We start from the raw sequence: 20,210 nt of genomic DNA, 5'->3' as shown, positions 1-20,210 counted from the left end.
GAATAGTTGAAAAAAATGATGGTTGTAATAGAATATTATTAAGTAGTAAAAAATATGAAGAATTCAGAGAAACATGGGAAAACTTGTAGAACTGAGGCAGAGTGAATTAAGAACTGAAAGATCTAATGTTCAAAATAACTATGAAATTTTTAAAAATCCAAATAATGTTGAATTCTGGGTAAATGGGGGGGAAAATGAATAATCCAGAGAACAAATCCTAATATTGTGTTTTACAATATTAGGACAGAGTTTTGTAAACATAGTCAGATGCAGTCACTGAATTGGATGTTATTATTTGCCACAGGAGGACCCAATTTGAACCTCCTTTTCCCTCAGAAGCAAATGTGATGTAGAAACAAAAGGGGATGTGGGAACAAAAAATAAAATATGTCCTAAATAAATACAAGTATTGAGCTTGTCTTAGAGTCAAGAAGACCCAGATTCCTTTCCCACCTCTGAACACATTCTGGCTGTGTCAAGTAACCTCTCATTGCTCTAGGCAACTCTAATACTGTATGCAGAGAAATCAACAATCTTTATTAATGGTGTTTCCTCTTCTAGAAGTTTCCCTCATCATTGAAATCATAGATGCATACCCTGTGACTTAAAAACTTTTTTAAGCAGAAACAAGTTATACCAAAATAACCCAATTTCATTTTTTGACAGAGTTCAAGGGGATGCTACAGCATCTACAGACACAGAATGCTCAGATTCTGTGAAACCAGTTTGATATGTAGAATGTGTATCTTTCACATCTATTTTGCATATATATCCATATGGGTTTGTCTAACTTCAGGGAGCCTTTGATAGACACCTCAGGAATCTTGCTTGCCTTTCTCCAAAAGAAACTTTGATTCCTTTCTGGAGGGGTCCAAGAAAAGGAATCACAAGAATGGCCACACCGCTCTCCTAGGAAAGATAGTAACAAACTAGAATTATATCTCTTTACTATCCCCCCCAAAATATTGCTAGTTTAAGACAAATTGTTTCTTTTTTAAGTTCAACCCTCTTTCCTGGTCACTATCCCTTAAGCAGAAGGAGTACCCTAAGTTTATGTCTGAAAGTTTGACCTGTTCCTACCAAATACTAGTTACAAAAAAAGACCATCACAAAGAGAGAATACTGAGTAAATCCATTTATCAAAGGACATAGCAAACAGAAATCAGAGAAGTCATACAGGTTAGAATATGCTAGACAATACGCATAGTGAATGAGCTCTCTCACTGGGAGCAAGATATCTCAGCTCAAGCATGAAAGTCTCCAATTTCTTCCAAGGAGAAATGTGATGTAGTCTCTAGGAGTCAAACTGGAAATGAAAGACACATTGAAGTGCTGGCTGTCTTTTCTTTCCCTCTCCGGAGTCCAGAACAACGTATGCCCTCTCTCACAGAAGAAGAAATTCTTTCCTTTCTCAAGCTCATACATCAACTTAACTGCTCACACAGACATGCACAGTGTCAAGTCATCATTCTCTCCACCAATGAGAACAGTTTTATAAAAATGCTCCAGATTCAAACCCAGGATTATATATATATATATCATGGTATTCTTAAAAATTGATGTTAAAATTTGTTTTTACATATATTTTGGAAAATAAAATTCTATTCAATAAGAAAAAAAGACAACATGGAAAGATGTAGATAGTTGATAATACAATTCTGTGGATTCAGAACTGGTTCAAGAACTGGTTCAATAGGATACCAAGTAATAGATTGTGCACGTTTATATACATTTTAAACAAAGACAGTAAAGGGGAATTTTGGAGGGAAAGTTGGACTTAGAAAGGAATGTCAGTGGGTCCCATTCCCAAGGGAAGTGAAAGTGAGAAATTCCAAGGGTCGAGGGTATGGCTTTTGATATACAAATCAGAAGGCATCCTTAGTGATAAGCAGTTCACAGTTCAAAGGCTTGATTAGGAGATGCCTTGGTAAGGAGATCAAAAACAAGATAATTCTGAGAGTCCCAGAATCAAAGTTAGGGGAGAGCTGAAGACAACAAAACCATAAAAGGGATATGTTCACAGTCTCATAACTTACAGTCAGGTAAGTCTTTGAAGATAGGGATGTCTCTTGAAAGTTCATAAACCACCACCAGGTAGGTTTACTCTGGTCACTGCAAAGGACTGTTGGTGTGTTAGCCAATGCATCCAGTCCTCACAAGTTGTTCTGATTACCTGGATAATTGGGGAATTAAGCAAATCAAGGTATCCATTTTCACAAAGACAAGTAATATGCTCTCATGCTTAAGTCCCAAATTATCTTGCTATTTTAATACAAAACCCACAGTGTAGGATCAGGCATGTATTATGTGTATTAGCTCTTGCTTAGTTGATTGATTCATTATACTTCTTACCTGATAAAGCGATCAGGGCCAGAATTCATTATAAAAAGTGATTTGAGATGATTGACTAACTTAATTAATTCTCAACTTTACATATATATAATATGTGATAGAGGTGAATTTGATTAACATGCTTTGTATGCCTTTATCCATTTAATAACAACATAAATTCATTGCTGTCTCCAATAGTATAGATCATAGCAATCCATGTTTTTCATCCTGTGGAACTTTTGTCCATCTCATCTTATAAATGCTCCCCAAGGCTTCTACCCAATATGCTGGTGGCTCAGGGAGAGAGAGAGACAGAAACAGACAGAGACAAAGAAACAGAGAAAGAATTTTGCCTCCATCTCTTGACATTATGTGACTCCAGTGGAACATCATGGGCCACCTACTGGTTGTCCCTTGCTTTTGCCATATAACAGCCTCACCCCTTTGTATCTGTAGACTTCTCCAATGACATCCTTTAAGCCAGAGATGTCAAAGTCCATTAGAACCAGGACTACTAAATTGTAAATAAAGATCCCTGTGGCTGCATATTGACTTATTGACATGTTAACATTATCTACACTCTACTTACATTTATATGTATTTTGTTCAATATTCCCCAATTACATTTTAATCCAATTCAAGCTGTACCTGGAAGTGTTGTGGGCCACGTTTTGGACACACGTGCCTTAAGCCACTTCTCTATAGCCCACAAAACATAGGAGCCACTCAATAAATATCTGCACCCTGATTAACTGAACAAATGAACAATGTCTATTAGCAAACATGACTCCCTTCTGCCTGTCTATACCATGCATCTCATTAAACTATTTAAAACCCACATCTGCTTTGTGCGTGTTAAATAATAAGAGTCCAAATAGAAATTTTAAATTCAGGATACCAAATAGAAGGGAAAAAAGCTACTTAATAGCTCTCATGATCCTAATTATTTGATCCATTAGTCATGGTTCTTGTTGACCATTCAGATTCTAAAGCAAAAGCAAATTATAAAGGATTTGGGGGGAAATTGAGACAGAATGAAATAAAAAGAAACAAAGAAACCAAGGCAATGACTACTGAGTGACATCTTAACAAATACACGTAGGGGCAAAGATCAGACAGAGAGAGGAGCTTTTTGTGTTACTAGTTTCAATAACTCACTCTGAAAGAAAATTCATATTACCAGGTTTCCTTATGGTAGAAAACAGGCAACCTTGTGCAGCATTTATGAATATTCTATTTTATTATCTCTTCTTATTGCTCATATGACAACGCTGGACAGATATTCACCAGCTGACAACACAACTCTCTGAGAATTGCAAGTTTGTATAGAATACCTGAGGTGGCAGTGCACTTGAAAACAATACCCAAGTTCATGAGGTCATTAGCAACTGAGGAGAAAATTTTCAGATTCTCCCTCTCATTTACCCTGGTGTTTGTTTTTTTGTGAAGGGGAGGGGGGCAGGGAGGAGGGCTTAAATATGTGTGTGTGTGTGTGTGTGTGTGTGTTTGTGTATGTATGTGAGTGGGTGTGCGCACATGCATGTGTGGATGTATTACATATTTTATAGCCAAGTTTTTTGGAAAATTATTCCAGTAATCATTAAAACTATAAAAGAAAAATAGGAGATGAAAATATTTGTGCATTTGCCATATACACATATATGCATGTATGTATGCATTGATACATAGTATCATCCTTCAAATTGTGGACAAAATTATGACTTTCCTGGTTTCTAATATGTAAAATGGAAGATGATTAAGATCTCTTTGGTTTTAAAATTTTGAGTCAAAGTAACTGGTGTTTATTTCTATTTAGATAAAAAAAATTTTAGAAACATCTACTATATTCACGGGGTGGGAGTGGGAGGGGTTTCCAAGAGAATTGTCCCATTGCAAAGGCAATGCTGTTGTTAATCTCCATAGTTCATAATACATCATTGGTAAAGTGCAATTTGTTGCTGGGTAGTTAGGTGGCATAGTGGAGGGAGTGCATGATTTGGAGTTAAGAAAAACAGAGTTTTAATTCTGCTTCAAACATTTACTAGCTGTGTAACCCTGGGCAAATCACTTAAGGTCTCTGTGCCTTAATTTCTTCATTTATAAATTGGATAACAGGGTTATGGTGAATGGGTTAATATATAAAGACCTTTAGCCCTATATAAATGCTACCCATTATTATGGTCACCTTAGAATTTTCGTGAGCAACTCCATTTAACAGATCATTCTCCCTGCCCTTCCCCTCACAGAGAGATTGTTGTGCCTACTCCCCAGCCCAAACAGGCCTGTCCCCCTCTTTGGAAGTCTTCAAGGAGAGGCTAGAAGACAAATCGTTGGATATGTCATAGAGGAGATGTCTATTAAGACCCAGGTTGGACAAGAAGGCTCTGAGATTGTCTGATTCAATGAATAGCGTGTTCCCATTAGCATAAACCCAGATCATGCCATCCTAAAAGGGACAGGGTCTTTAGAGTGCAAAATAGAGCTGCCTCAGCTTAGTCTTTCTCCTGAAAATGAATGCCTCTGATCCCCTGAAAATGGAGGACTCTCCCTGTACCTTGGGCTTTTCTTACTGTTTGTGAGAGACATCAATCCAGTCCAATGACGTGTGCCTAGGCAAAAATGAAATATGCAGCCATTTGTTTGGGGCCAGTCAGTGAGTTGGATTTTACAGTCAACTGTGGTGACCTGATAATTGTCCATTTTAATTTAGACTTGGAAATGAACACAACTCTCCTTGAGGTGAACAAAGTGCTGGGTCCTGTGGATCATGAGGCAGTATGGGATAATAGGGGCAGCTAGGTAACTCAGTGGATATAGAGTGCTGGGCCTGGAGTCAGGAAGATTCATCTTCCTGAATTCAAATCTGGCCTCAAACTAGCTGCGTGACCATGGGCAAGTCACTTAACCCTGTTTTACTCATTTTCCTCATCTGTAAAATGAGCTGGAGAAGGAAATGGCAAACCACACAAGTATCTCTGCCAAGAAAACCCTAAATAGGATCATAGAGACATGACTGAAAATGACTGAACAGGGGCAGCTGGGTGGCACAGTAGATAGAGCACTGGCCCTGGAGTCAGGAGTACCTGAGTTCAAATCTGGCCTCAGACACTTAACACTTACTAGCTGTGTGACCCTGGGCAAGTCACTTAACCCCAATTGCCTCACCCCCCCAAAAAAAAAGAAAGAAAGAAAAAATGACTGAATAGCAACAACATAAAATAATAGAAAAACTTGGAGTCAAAAAACGGGAAAGAGGGAACAGAACATTTATTAAACACCTACTATGTACTAGCCACTGTGCTAAGAGCTTTATTATTTTATTTATTATTTTATTTTTATTGTCACAACAACTCTAGGAGGTAAATACTACCATTACCACCATTTTACAGTTGAGGAAACCTTTGCAGACAGAAGCAAGAGAAACTTTAGTCTGAATCCAAACTCTCTTATTAGACAATTTGCATGTCACATAGTCACTCATCTATAAAATGAGAATGTTACTTATACTTCCTGTATTTCCAGCTATGTTGTTTGCACCCAGGCCAACAGATCCATTCCTTCCTTCAGTGAAAAACTGGGCTCCACTCCTGTAACTTTCCTGAATTTAGTCCAAGTTTAGCCCCATCTTGCTGTGTTGCAGACCTCCCCAGCACTTTGCAAAAACCTCCAGTCACCCATCTCCCACATGTTATCTTCTCCCATTATAATAGAAGGACCTTGAGCACTAGACTTCTGTAGCTTGCTGTTATCAGTAACCGCAGTCCTTAGCACAGTATCTGGCACATAGGAAACAATAAATACTCAATCTTTCTGGCAGCCCTCTCATCTACGGGACCTTCAAAAGCTACCTAAAGTTCAATGCACTCTATGAGCCAGTAGCCACACAAATCCATAGTTCATGAGCCTCTACCTATGTATTTACTTTTACTAGTCAATGAAAGGACACATAAGTTCAAGAAAAAAGATATCTACTCAGTGTAAAAGATGATGTAAAAAAAAAATTCTTGGGGGCAGCTAGGTGGCACAGTGGATAAAGCACTGGCCCTGGATTCAGGAGGACCTGAGTTCAAATCCAGCCTCAAACACTTGACACTTACTAGCTGTGTGACCCTGGGCAAGTCACTTAACCCTCATTGCCCTGCAAAACAAAACAAAACAAAAAAGTAAAAAACAATTCTTCCACAAAAAAACACTGGGCACATTCTCTCCTAGGTTATCACTCCACTAATGCAGAGCACATGTACCCAGAGAGCTCATGTAACCATGGGATCCTTGTGGAATAAATGCATATAGGGAACATATGTGGCCAAACAATACTTACACAAAAGGGCACACACCTGTATCCTGCATGTACAGGACACACATGTGATGGGAACACATGGACGGATATACATGGCTGGGGAGACTAGCTTTTAACATCAGAGAAGAGCCAATGTCTTCAGTTGATGTCATTGCAATGTTCTCTGCTAGCCTTCCTTTCTCCATTCTCTGTCTTTGTAATCTCTGCTATGTATCTCCACTGGACTTATGGATGAAGAGTTATTCTCTGCTATCATCTACTAGACTTTAGTTATTTGAAATATCTTAAGTGCCTTCTGCTGCCCTGCTACCATCTACAATGGCTAGAAAGATTTTCCCTCTCAAGGAAGTTCTTTTAGGAGATAGTCAAAGACTTTTGGCCATCACATTCAGTCAGAAAGGAAATAAAAGCCATCAAAAATATCCCAGGTTGGGGCAGCTAGGTAGCACAGTAGATAAAGCACTGGCCCTGGATTCAGAAAGACCTGACTTCAAATCTGACCTCAGACACTTAACACTTAATAGCTGTGTGACCCTGAGCAAGTCACTTAACTCTCATTGTCCCACAAAAAAAAGAAAAAAAATATCCCAGGCTAAGACTATTATTTTTTAAATTTTTCTCCTCATTTGAACTTGAGGGCCTTCATCTCAGACAATTATCTGACTTCTGATTAGATTTTCATTCCTATTAAATACGGAATTATGAGTATGTATCCCCTAAAACCATTTCAAGGACACCACCCACCAAAAAAGCGCACAGATGTTGGGGGAAATGGCAGTGGTGATGAGGTTTCCCTCACTACCACTATCTTCTCTGTCTGGTATGCAAAGGAAATACAAAGAAAAGGTTAGATAGAAAAGGCAGAGTCTTCCTGGTCCATTCTGTTTTTATTATCCATACTTGCAGATGACTTTGTGAAGCATTTCTTCTAGATTTCATTTGAGTATATTAGTGAAAATCTCAGTGCTTATTTAGAAAATAATAATGTTACTTAGTGAAGCAAGAAAACATTAGACTTATTCTTTCACAACTATCCAAGCATCAAAAAAAAAAATCTAGTAAGTTGTCTAACAAAAAAAACTAATAGAAACATAAATTATAAACTCATCAAAAAGTATATCAAATACTTACAATATAACATTGAAAAACATCACTCTAACAAAGAAATCTATACTTCCAGCACATCACAACACATCTGCTAGTAATTATTACAAAGATTTTATTCCCTAATTTTGAATAATGATTGTGTTCCTACCTTTTAGACTACACAGACATACATTGTACATGACATTAATGTTACATTTGGTTCTCATTATATGCATTTCTCATTAACAACTAATTAGTCTTGATTTTTCCCCTTAAATTAAGTAGCATTAAAAGAAACAGACCTTTAAAAAATGTCAGCAGCAGTCATAGATTGGAGCCAATAGTAAAGAAACAAGTACTAGTGGCCTATGATTAGCCCCTCAATCTAGTATTTTTAAAAGACCACATGATCAAAGGGTCGAAATTGATAAGAAAAAAAAATAAGCCCCACTTTTCCTGTAAGAAAAAAAAGCACAAAAACAAAAACAAAAAAAGAAAGATGCAATATAGTACAACTAGAACAGAAGCTTGATTTTATTAGCTTTTGGCCATTAAAATGTGTTGCTCCCTTTTCCTCTCCTCTCAGGTGGATATCTGCAAAATGCTTGTCTCCTGAACAAAGATTCAAACCATAAGATATTATTTCAAAATAAAAAATGAAAATCAAATGTTGACTTCTTCCAAATGGCAATTGCCACACAGCAAAATCCTGGAGAAGGTAGATAATGGTCATAGCATATCCCAGGTATGAGAGAAGTATAGAAAATTATGTTTCTACTTCTTCACTTTATAAGCTACAAGTATTATGCACCACCTGTCAAAAAGAAGGGTTATGATATTCAGCAGGTCTTGAACACCTATGGCTGACCACACTCTATTCAGAAATATCAGGTAATATCTACGATTCCATGTCTAGTACATTAATAATTTTTTAATGCTTCTTAGAGTTGCCTTAATTACTTCTGACTAGAAACATATTACTTTTTATTGCTTACACTGCCAGAAAGAGTGCATCATGGGAAGAGGATGCCTAGAGCTGTTAAGATTCCCTGCAGTGTGAGAAGGTGGACGTTCTGAGTGTCTACAGTTTTTACCCTGCCCGTCAAGAGTTCACAGTAAAACAGTCCTGACATTGACCTCCCAAAGACCCAACAGCTGAACCAGCCTTAACAAGGTATTAACACTGCAACGTGCTCCATAAATGATTACCAGCTGCAGAATACAGAAGGGAGGGGAGTAGAGGGGGGAGTAAAACTGAGGGAAAGGATAAGTCCACTTCACAGCTGGAATATACAGAGGAGTCACCAGGCAATTCAGAATGCAGATTTGGGTGAGAGCTTGCTTGGCCCTGATTTCGGGGTTGGGTTGCTTTGTTTTGTTTTGAGACATAGAACAATAACCTAAAACAAAACCATAATAAAGTGTGGTACCAAATCTAAGAGGGACTGGCTGGTTTCATTTCTGTTTCATTCGGGAGTTGGTGAAACTGAAAATAATAAAATATTCTTTTTTTTCTCTCCTTTGTCATTAAATTAACTTGGAATTCTTTCCTAAAAAAAGGCCTGGGATCTGCCTAAAGACCCTGACCTCAGCCTGGGTCAGACCACATCTGGGACACTGTGTTTAGTTCTTCGGGGGAAGTGGGGATACAAAACAAGCTGGACAGAGTCCACAGGAGGACAAACAGGATTTTGAAGGGCCTCAAGACGATATCATATGAAAACTAAGTGAAGGAATTAAAGATAGATAACCTGCAAAAGAGTCAGAAATACCAAATAGCTTTGCTCAAGTTTTTTTGTTTTGTTTTATTTATTTTTTTGGTGAGGCAATTGGGGTTAAGTGATTTGCCCAGGATCACACAGCTAGTAAGTGTCAATTATCTGAGGTCGGATTTGAACTCAGGTACTCCTAACTCTAGGACCGGTGCTCTATCCACTGCACCACCTAGCTGCCCCTGCTCAAGTTTTGAAGGCAAGAACTAGGAACAATTGGGGGAAGATGAAAAGATGGAAATGTCAATCTGATGACCTGATATTAATCAGGAAAATCTTCCTAACAATTGTCAGGAGCCATACTATGTAATATAGTGCACATATATAGTAATATAATATAGATGTGTGCTATATAATAACAGCAACTAGCATTTATAGAATGCTTTAAGGTTTGTAAAGAGATGAGATAGATGATAGATAGATAGATGCTAGATAGACAGATGAATGATAGAACATTATATATATATATATATAATACATATATATAATTTATATATAATATATATATATAATTTTATTTTATCCTAACAATAGGCCTGGAGGATATATCTTATATTATCCCCATTTTGCTGGGCATTTTTGTAGATGACATTCTTTTCAGGTCCAGGTTAGACTAAGTGGTCTCTAAACTCTCCTTTTGACTCTGAGATTCTATAATACCATGAAAGGGGTGGGGGGACAGGAAGAATGTTAGAAGGAATAGTTAATGATCCAACCATTCTGGAAAGCAATTTGGAACTATGCCTAAAGGGCTATGGGGCTGTGCATAGCCTTTAACCCAGTAATACCACTACTAGGTCTATATCCCAAAGGGATCACAAAAAAAGGGAAAGGACCCACATGCACAAAAAATATTTATAGCAGCTTTCTTTGTGGTAGCAAACAATTGGAAATCAAAGGAATGCCCATCAATTGGGGAATGGCTGAACAAGTTGTGGTATATGAATGTAATGGAATATTATTGTGTTGTAAGAAATGATGAGCAGGCAGATTTCAGAAAGACCTGGAAGGTCTTTCTGACTTAAGGGGACTGATGCTGATTGAAGTGAATGGAACTAGAACACTATACACAGTAACAGCAACATTGTATGATGATCAACTGATAGACTTAGCTCTTTTCAGCAATATGATTATCTAAGACAATTCCAAAAGACTCTTGATGGAAAATGCTCTCCACCTTCAAAAACAACAACTGTGGAATCTGAATTCAGATTGAACCATATTGTTTCTACTTTGTTGTTTTTTTTTCTTTTTTGAGGTTTTTCTCTTTTGTTATGATTCTTCTTTCACAACATGACTAATGCAGAAATATATTTAATGTGATTGTACATGTATAACCTATATCAGGTTGCTTGTTGTCTCGGAGAGGGGGGAGGGAAAGGAGGGAAGGAGAAACATTTGGAACTCAAAATGTTATAAAAAAAACCCCAAATATTGAAAACTATCTTTACATGTAACTGGAAAAGAATAAAAAAAATTATGACTAAGAAATTATTTTAAAGAAGGAATAGTTCAGTAGAAGTGATGCTAGATTTGGAGTCAAAGGACTGTAATGATCGAAATGATGCCACCTGCTGGAGATTTACTGTAGGAAACCTCTGCCATGAGGAGAGTGCTTCTGAGGGCAAGACACGCAAGTTTTCTTTGGCGTCAGGAAATGACATTTGCTTGTGGGAGGAAGAGGGGGCAAGGCTGGCGTTCTCGCTCTCTTTCACCAGGAGTCTCATGGAGAGCGGAGCAGGAGAACTGTAGCTCCCTGAGATAGCTAAATCTAGGCCTTTCTCTCTCTCTTCACCAAATTCTTATTCTCCTTAATAAAAGCTTAAAAGTCTAACTCTTGCTAAAGCTTATAATTTATTGGCGACCACTCATTAGATATTTTAGGCTGACTAACTCCTCATGGTGGAGGTTTCCTACAGTAATTCTCCAGCAGGTGGCGTCATTCCAATCGTTACAGGACCTGGGTTCTATTCCAAGTACTGTGACTTCTGACTTGTATAATCCGAAGTCAGGTTTTCCTACTTTTTTTTTGGGGGGGGGGGGCAGGGCAATGAGGGTTAAGTGACTTGCCCAGGGTCACACAGCTAGTTAAGTGTCAAGTGTCTGAGTCCGGATTTGAACTCAGGTACTCCTGAATCCAGGGCCGGTGCTTTACCACTGCGCCATCTAGCTGCCCAGGTTTTACTACTTCTAACATACATAACCTTAGGTACGTCACTTAACCTACTGGGGACTCGGTTTCCTTATCTGTAAAATAAGTCATTCAGTCCACAAGCAATTATTAATTGCTTACTGTATACCAGGCATTGTGCTAAGTGCTATGGATAAAAAAGAAAGGCAAAGCCAGTCCTGACCACAGGTAAAATAGCTTAGTTACCTACAAGTAGTCTCTGAGAGTAAGGCACTAACAGCATGAGGAAGGAGGAAATGCCTCCAAAGGAAGGTGAGCTTTGAGCTGAGTCTTAAAGAAGGGCAGAGATGCTGGGAGTAGAAGGTGAGGAGGAAGTGTAGTCCAGGCAAGAACAGTCAATACAAAGGTACCAAGTCAGAATATAGAGTCTAGAAAGGATGAAAAGGTGGGAAGGAGGCATATAGGAAGGGCTTTAAATGCCAAACAAGTCTTTACATTTCATCCAGGAGTCACTAAATGTATGGGAGGGGATGCACGTGATGAGACTTGTGCTTTAGGAAAATCACTTTGGCAGCTGGGTAGAGTAAGGGGACTAGAGCAGGAGAGACCTGAGATGGGTTTGCAATAGTGCCAGTAAAAAGTACCTGTGTAAAAAAAATCTAAAAATAAAATTGAAATTAAAAATTAAAATTAAAAAGTACCTGTGCAGTATTTATTATAATGTTTTTTCAAAAAATGTAAACAGTGTGAAATGGAAGTCCATGTTATCATATGGAATCCTCTTTCTATGTTGTACTGTGTACATGAAAATGTTCCTTTTTATCTCTTTGTATTGAAGTTCAAATGAATTTTTTTTAATTTTAAAGTGATGAAGGCTTATACTAGGGTAGTGGCTGTGGGAGAGGAGAAAAGGAGACATATATAGGAGAGAAGTTCCTTCCATCTCTGATCGTATGAATTTCACTGTCCCAGTAGTATTTTTTTAACCAATATATCAGTGAAGTATTCAGGTCCTTAAGTCATCCTGAAATTCACTTTTGTTGTCGAGTCATTTTGGTCATGTCCGGCTCATCATAATCCTATTTGGTGTTTTTTTTTTCTTTTATTAACATTTTTATTTAAAGTTTTAAATTTCAAATTCTATCCCTCCCTCCCTGAGGTGGTAAACAATCAGATATAGGTTATACATGTACAATTATGTAAAACATTTCCATATGGTGTTTTCTTGACAAAGATACTAGACTGGTTTGCCATTTCCTTCCTCAGCTCATTTTACAAATGAGGAAACTGAGGCAAGCAAGATTAAGTGACTTGCCCAGGGTCACACAGCCAGTAAGTGTCTGAGGCCAGATTTGAACTCAGGAAGATGAGTCTTCCTGGTTCCAGGTTGGTCCCTCCGCCCTCTATCTACGGCACTAGATGGAGCAATCTTACAATACTGTTACCATGGCCCCAGCAGTGGAACATTTTGAAAGAATCTCCTATGAAGGGAGAGAAACTAAGGCATAGAGATTAAAGGCCATCTACCGTGGAATGTAATTAGAGTACGTCTCCAAGTAGAGGATCTAAGTGCTTATTTGGTCTATAATTAGAGCATGTGATCTTTTTTTCCAAGGGCAGGCACTAGTCTGTTATCAAGCACAGCTGTGAATGTCACTGTTTCCAAGCTCACTCTTGCCCCTGTCAATTTTATTGGCAAATACCTACACATGCCTCAATTGTAAATCAGTCTTTATCATCTGTATATAGTTAGACTTATGGCTCCCTCTTAAGTTCTGACTTCTCCATTGTTTTTCTTTGACATGCTCTTGGTCTCTGTTTTTCATGTGTATCCAGTCCCGGTTCACTGGAATTCAGAGAGGGGCTGGACTATTGGCTTCCCTGATGAGATATGCCAAGCCTGACCGCCCCTGACGCACACATGCAAAGGGCAGCTAGTCTTGGGCTCACTGATCAGGTCATCAGGAGCCACACTGACAATTCAGCTCTATCTGCATCTGGGGAAAACGGCAAGGCAAAGCTAGGGTTAGAACAGTGACAGGGCACCCCTAGCAAAGAGAGGCCAAGAGGTGCTTCCTGGTGACTGACTCTTGGTCCTGCCAACTATCCCTCCAGTGAAAATGCTGACCCCTAGACATAGACCCATATGCATGTAGACTGAAGGCAAGGAAGGAAAGGTGGGCATAATTAAATCATAGCTCCCAGCTATGTCGGCTTATGCTGCATAGGGCACTTCAGGGTTAGGGGTGGGTAGGGAAAAAAAGTATTGTATTGCCTCCCTGAGCAGTGTGAGGTCAGAAAAGTCCTACATGAAGATTTAAAATATGTCAGTCCGTGCCTAAGTTCCCTGACTATGCTTCAAATTGATATAACTCTGTAGAAATAATAGATGGGATAATAATGAAAATTGAATAGAATAGCTCTTCTTACTAAGGAACCCAGTATTCAAGCCTTCACTTCCTGTTATTCAAGAGACTAAAAGCTCTAAGCTAGGAACTCTCTAAAGACAAGAGGAAATAGTTGGATGAAATCAGGTAATAAGAGCCCTGAATGGTTGAAAGAAAAGGATGAGACACACAGTCTCTTGCTACATCAAACTCGAACATCTGGTCAATTGGGGGAGTGGGAGGGGGAATCAATCAGACCAGTTGTTTGATGGCATGTAGTCGAAACAAACAAACTGATTGACTTTTTTTTTTTTAACTTTCTAACATTTGCACTGGTGTCAAGTAGCCTCGATCCAGGTGCTAATGATCTGAAAGAGTAATTGGAAAGAAACAAGCAAAAAGGGAGAAGAAGGGTAAACAACCGGTAGAATTATTTAAGAAAGCGGGATGGAGAAGGACATGATTGTGCAGGAAGCTCGATGATGAAGAGAGGCAAAATAAGGAAGAGTCAAAGGACAGCGTATTGGAGAAAAAGAAATAGTAATGGGAAGAAATAGTGAGATGGAAGTTCCTGTCGGGGTCGCTGTGTCAGGGAGCTGGAACACTGAAAATGAAAGCAAGGGGAGAAGGGGGAGAAGGCAAGCACAAGGGAAGACTGGTGTATGGAAGGGAAAAACAAAAATTAAAGGATAAGTGATCAAATGAGAGAAAAAAATGAAAGTAAAAAACCACTCAGGATAATTAAAAGAAAACACGTTCTTTTTAAGAGTCAGAAAATTTACACATAACAATAACAAGGAAAGGAGTGGTACAAAAATATTTTTAGTCGTCCTTTTGAAAAAAAAAAATCTGTGTGTGTGTGTGTGTGTGTGTGTGTGTGTGTGTGTGTGTGTGTGTGTGTGTGTGATCAGCATATGTGAGGGCAGCTAGTTTTCAAGAGCCTGATATTGACAAAGGTAACTTGGATGATGATTCTTTTGAATATACTTGACTTAAACTGTCAAAAACCAAAGCACAGTGGAAAATGGATTTTAGATGGATTTTTTAATTTTTAGGGTTGATGACAGAGCATTCCATTATTTTAGGGGCTGTTTCATCTCAATAAAAAACCTCTGAGTGAAAAGTCCACTATAAAGTTAAATTCAAAAACTTTCCGATCTAGGTCAGTGCCTACTTTTGAATAAAAAATAAGCAAACAAAAATGAATATTTTTAAAGTTAAATTTGAAAACACATCTGTATAGTCAAATGTTGTGGTGTCATGTTTTTTACTCAATTTTATTTCCAGATCTGCGCTAAAAACAAAACCCCTGTTACAAACAAAACAAATTCTCACAATGGCCATGTCCAAAAAAAGTTTCCCTCTGCACTCTGAGTGCATCCCTTTTCTATCAGGAGATGAGGAGCCTGTTTCATCCTGCATTATTGTTGGTCATTGTGAATTATGGTTGGTTATTGTTCAACAAATATTCCCAGCTCTCAAGGAATTCAGTCTAATTACGTCATTTATGCTATTTCTTTGCATGCCAAAAAGGTAAAAGTTGGATTGACCAAGTTCAGCACAAGTATCAGAAATGTAATACAGAAGTTCTCATGTGTGAATTTAAATTCTTATCTTTTAAAAATGTGTTGTTTTGGAGAATCTGGGAACTTAATTCCTTTGACTATACATGTTTATTAAAAGGAATTTTGTTTTTCTTGCTTTCTCAATTGGGGGGATGGGGTAGGAGGGTGAGAAAGAGGATCTTTGTTAGAAAAAAATAAAATTTAATTAAAAAATATATTGCGGGGGGGGGGGGGCATGAGCATTGTAAAAATAAAGGAAAATGCTTAATAATAGTCTTATAGTGACATCTAGTGTTCAACATCTATGAATGAAAAAGTCTCTTTCCCAACTGTGGGTAAGAATGAATTTGTTTCACCAAGAGAAAGGAAAAACACATTTCAATGACATAAATTCTCTTTGTGTAAATGTGTGGGAGGCTTCCTCAACTATAGTTATGCCAGCCTGAATTGTTTCTATGGGTCGGATTTTGGATTTTTCGTTTTGGGTTTTCGGTTTGGTTTTTTTTGGTGGTGGCATTTTAGTTTTCTTAGGTACCACACATCTATATCACATTACTACATATTAATCATCATCTACTTGTTTCATTTTAGTGAAAATTTCTACAATGTCAGTTACTGTATTATTGTCTTATCCATATTTTTATACATATAACAAGAATATAGTAGAGTGGGAGTTCAACTGATAGAATTCAGTTCCTAAGATGGAAAACACTCCCTAATTTTAACACCTCTCTATAATAATAATAATATAATAAATACACAACTCTGGGTGTTAATAACCTTATCCCATCATTCACAGTCCAAAATTTACAATAACCTTCTTCTCCAACTTTATCTCCAAATATGTCTACATGCAAATCTACTATCCCAGGCAAACTCATCACTCATACTAATTCCTTTTTTAGTGACTTCACTTACTATATCTGCCCATTTTGAATGACCTCCACCCTCCTTTTCTAGTTATCTTAGTCTTCATTTTCCTGAAACACCTAACCAAGTCTTATTCTGCCCCTGACTGCACACTGGTATCCCCCATTAGACTAAGATTTCCTAGACTAAGGGACCATATTTTGCTGTCCTTTGTATCCCCGATGTTGAATATACTTCCTGGTACATAGTAGCAGGAGCTTAATTAATGTTTGTTGATTGATTGGTTGATTTGTCCAAACTCTGTAGTGCTGTTTATACCTCTTACTTGTCACTAGTGCATGCTATTTTGTTTTGTTATTTTTCTTCTTATGTATATGTTCTATCATCTCACCTCTGATGGTATAACTATCTGTGTGGCCTTGAGCAAAGGTCACACAAGTAACAAAAGCTGTTTCCTCATCTCTAAAATGAGATAGTTGTACTAGATAACCTGAGATCCTCTCCAGTTCTCAATCTATGATGCACAAATAGATTCTAAACTCTTTGAAGGTAGAGACTGTGTTATTATAGCACCTGATCTAATCCAGGGTTCTTATAGGATAATACAAGATGATATTTGTAAAGTACCCTGCAAAATAATAAAGCATTATAGAAATGCTGTTACCATTATTATCATCATTTAAATATTGTTAGTATTGTTAATATTATTAGCATCAGAGCCAAAGACAGTGCTCTGCACATAGGAGATCGATATTGACTGAAGATAATTTAGATTAAATGATGAAGAATGAATGAGAATTCTTACCCTAGAGCATTCTCTGAATCCCAAAGGCTTTGCAGGGCACAAATATAAAGGAACACAGCTCTAGAAGTCATTTCATGTTTTTGTTATTTTCTAGATAAAACAATTTCTTACTGAATCATGTCGGTTAGTCTTACACTGGAGGCTTTAAGTGCCAAAGTGATAAGACACTTTATGAGACTAAATATGGCATTGGAAATATAAAAACTGTTTGAGAGAGGGGAGGGAGAAGTCTTTGAATCAAACGACTCTGATAAGGATATTCTATCTAAGACATATGGACAACTAACAGAACTTTGAGACCAAAAGCCATTCCCCAATAGATAAGTAGTCAAAAAGATATGAACAAACATTTCTCAAGAGAAAAAGTTGCAAATAATTAGCAATCATATGAAAGAATGCCTCAAATTGCTGATGTTAAGAGAAATAGAAATCAAAACAGCTCTGAATTTCACTTCACATCCTGCAAATTGGCAAAGATAACAAAAGATGTTAAATAGTAAATATTGGATTGATTGTGGAAAGACTAATGCAATATTGTCAGAGCTGTATATTGGTCCAATCACACTGGAAAGTATTTAGAATTATACAAAGAAAGTAGTTCAGATATACATACCTTTGAACCCAGAGATTCCATTGCTAGGTATATAACCCAAGAAAGTAAACAAGAAAAAGAAAGGCCTCATAGACAACGGAATATTTCAGCAGCATTTTTTGTGGTAGCAAAGAAGTGGAAACAAAGGGGAGGCCTATTGATTGGAGAGATGCCTATGTAAATCGAGGTTCGTGATCATAGGATCAGAAATTTTTAAATGAAAAGGTCATAGAGGGTCATTCAGTGTAATCCTACTTATGTTACAGATGAGAAATTAGATTACTTTCTCGAGGTCACATACGAAGTAAATGATAACCAGGATTAGACTTGTCTTGACTCTTAAAAACAGTATTCTTGGGGCAGCTAGGTAGCACAGTGGATAAAGCACTGGCCCTGGATTCAGGAGGACCTGAGTTCAAATCTGGCCTCAGACACTTGGCACTTACTAGCTGTATGACCATGGGCAAGTCACTTAACCCCCATTGCCCCACAAAAAAACAAAACAAAAAAAATAGTATTCTTTCCACATGTTGGGATCTTTTGGATGTAATGGAATATTACTGCAAGAAAAGTTGAACATAATGCATAGAGAAACATGGAAAATTACATACACCCTAAGGAAAAGTGAAATAAGAAGAATCACTCTCTCTCACATCCCTATCCAATCTGTTGCCAAAGCTTGTGGATGTTGCCTTTGTAACATTTCTTATATATTTCCTCTTCTCTCTGTATGGAACTGCTATCTCCCTGGTGCATCACTTCATGGCTGGACTATTGCAGCAGCCTGCTGGCTGATCTCTGATTCAGCCTCCACTCAAACTTTCAAAGTGATTTTCCTAAAGCAAAGATGTGACCACATCACCACTCAATACAATAAAATCTAGGGGCTCCCTAGTACCTCTAGGATCAAATATAAACTCTGTGGGAGAGTTTAAGGTGTAAAAATATTGGAAAGGGGTGGGGGGAAGAAGAGTAGAGAGAGAAGGTTACAAAGGGCTTTTAAGACAAACAGAGGATTTTGTTTTGATCCTGGAGTTGATAGAGAACCACTGGAATTTATTCATTAGTAGGGATATATAATTAGACCTGTACTTTAAGAATATCACTTTTGAGGCACAGTGAGCACATGATGGGCACTCACTTTCCAAAATGGTGGCAGCAATGGATGTGGACACCCCCAGTGGCACCAACAGCTGTGCCAGCAAAAAGCACTTTGAAGTGAAAAAGTGGAATGTGGTGGCCCTATGGGCCTGAGATATTGTGGTTGACAACTGTGCCATCTGCAGGAACCACATTATGGACCTTTGTATAGAATATCAAGCCAACTGGTCATACGCCACCTGCAAAGAATGTACTGTCACATGGGGAGTCTGCAATCAGGCCTTTTACTTCCACTGCATTTCCTGATGGCTCAAAACCAGGCAGGTGTGCCCGCTGGACAATAGAGAGTGGAAGTTTCAAATGGGCATTAGAAAAAGCACCTTCTTCCTCAAGATTATCACTTTTGTTTGCTACTTGACAACTTGATGTCCTGTTGCATGAGTTAAAGCTAGTCTTGGGTCTCATGGTCAGTCTTTTGAGTTTGGTTTGCCTCCGTATGGTATTTTGTATGAAATAAAACCCTGTTGAATCCAAGGGGGAAAAAAGGAATATCACTTTAACACTTGAGCAGAGAATGAACTGGAATGAGCAGACACTGAGATTGAGAAAAGGCCATTGCATATGACAATTAAGAGATCATTAGTAATGACATTTACAACTCCATGATGGCCATTCCAGCAGAAGTGGTGTGCTTGTTTCCATTGATGGGCAAGTATGATGGCCTTTTCTCAGCTCTAGAATATCTCATTCCATTCGAGCATCTAAACATCGCAAGGAGATGAATCTGTTCTTTTACTAACTTTGTATCAAAACTTTTAATCATGTTGCATAGATAGGTACCTCTCCTGCTTACTTGTAGAACCATCACTGATTGGACATATATTAAGAAAAATAAGTTTATGCATTTTAACATGCTTTAAAAACCTTGTTTAAATTAGTAATGGTGAGAAATGCATAATGTTCCTAGCCATAAATTTAGAGGGAAGATGGTTGAAAATAAACTCGAATAACCTAGATTATTTTATTCCCTATCAGATTTCATTATTAATGACTGTGTAAAAAAAAGCAGTGGAGAAAACAGCAATAAGTACTGGCCCATATTCCTGCTTTTCCATCTGTACATGTGTATTTCTACACATGTAGACTGGACATCTTTGATGATGGCATGAAAATAGAATATGCAGCTTTCTCAACTAACATTTTGCAACAAACCATATTGGTACAGTCACAAAATTGACCAAAAGATCCAGATAATACAAAAACACATCTC

The 20,210-nt window shown here is 37.9% G+C and overlaps 1 pseudogene; it reads left to right on the top strand.

Annotated features, from left to right (window-relative positions):
* Window positions 1-18,982: 18,982 nt before the first annotated feature.
* Window positions 18,983-19,366, top strand: LOC122750301 (annotated as a pseudogene).
* The last annotated feature ends 844 nt before the right edge of the window (window positions 19,367-20,210 follow it).

This window comes from Dromiciops gliroides, chromosome 1, assembly GCF_019393635.1.
Source record: "Dromiciops gliroides isolate mDroGli1 chromosome 1, mDroGli1.pri, whole genome shotgun sequence".
NCBI classification, from domain to species: domain Eukaryota; kingdom Metazoa; phylum Chordata; class Mammalia; order Microbiotheria; family Microbiotheriidae; genus Dromiciops; species Dromiciops gliroides.
The sequence above is the reverse complement of the archived record's forward strand: the minus strand, read 5'-3'. Positions and strand labels throughout refer to the sequence as shown.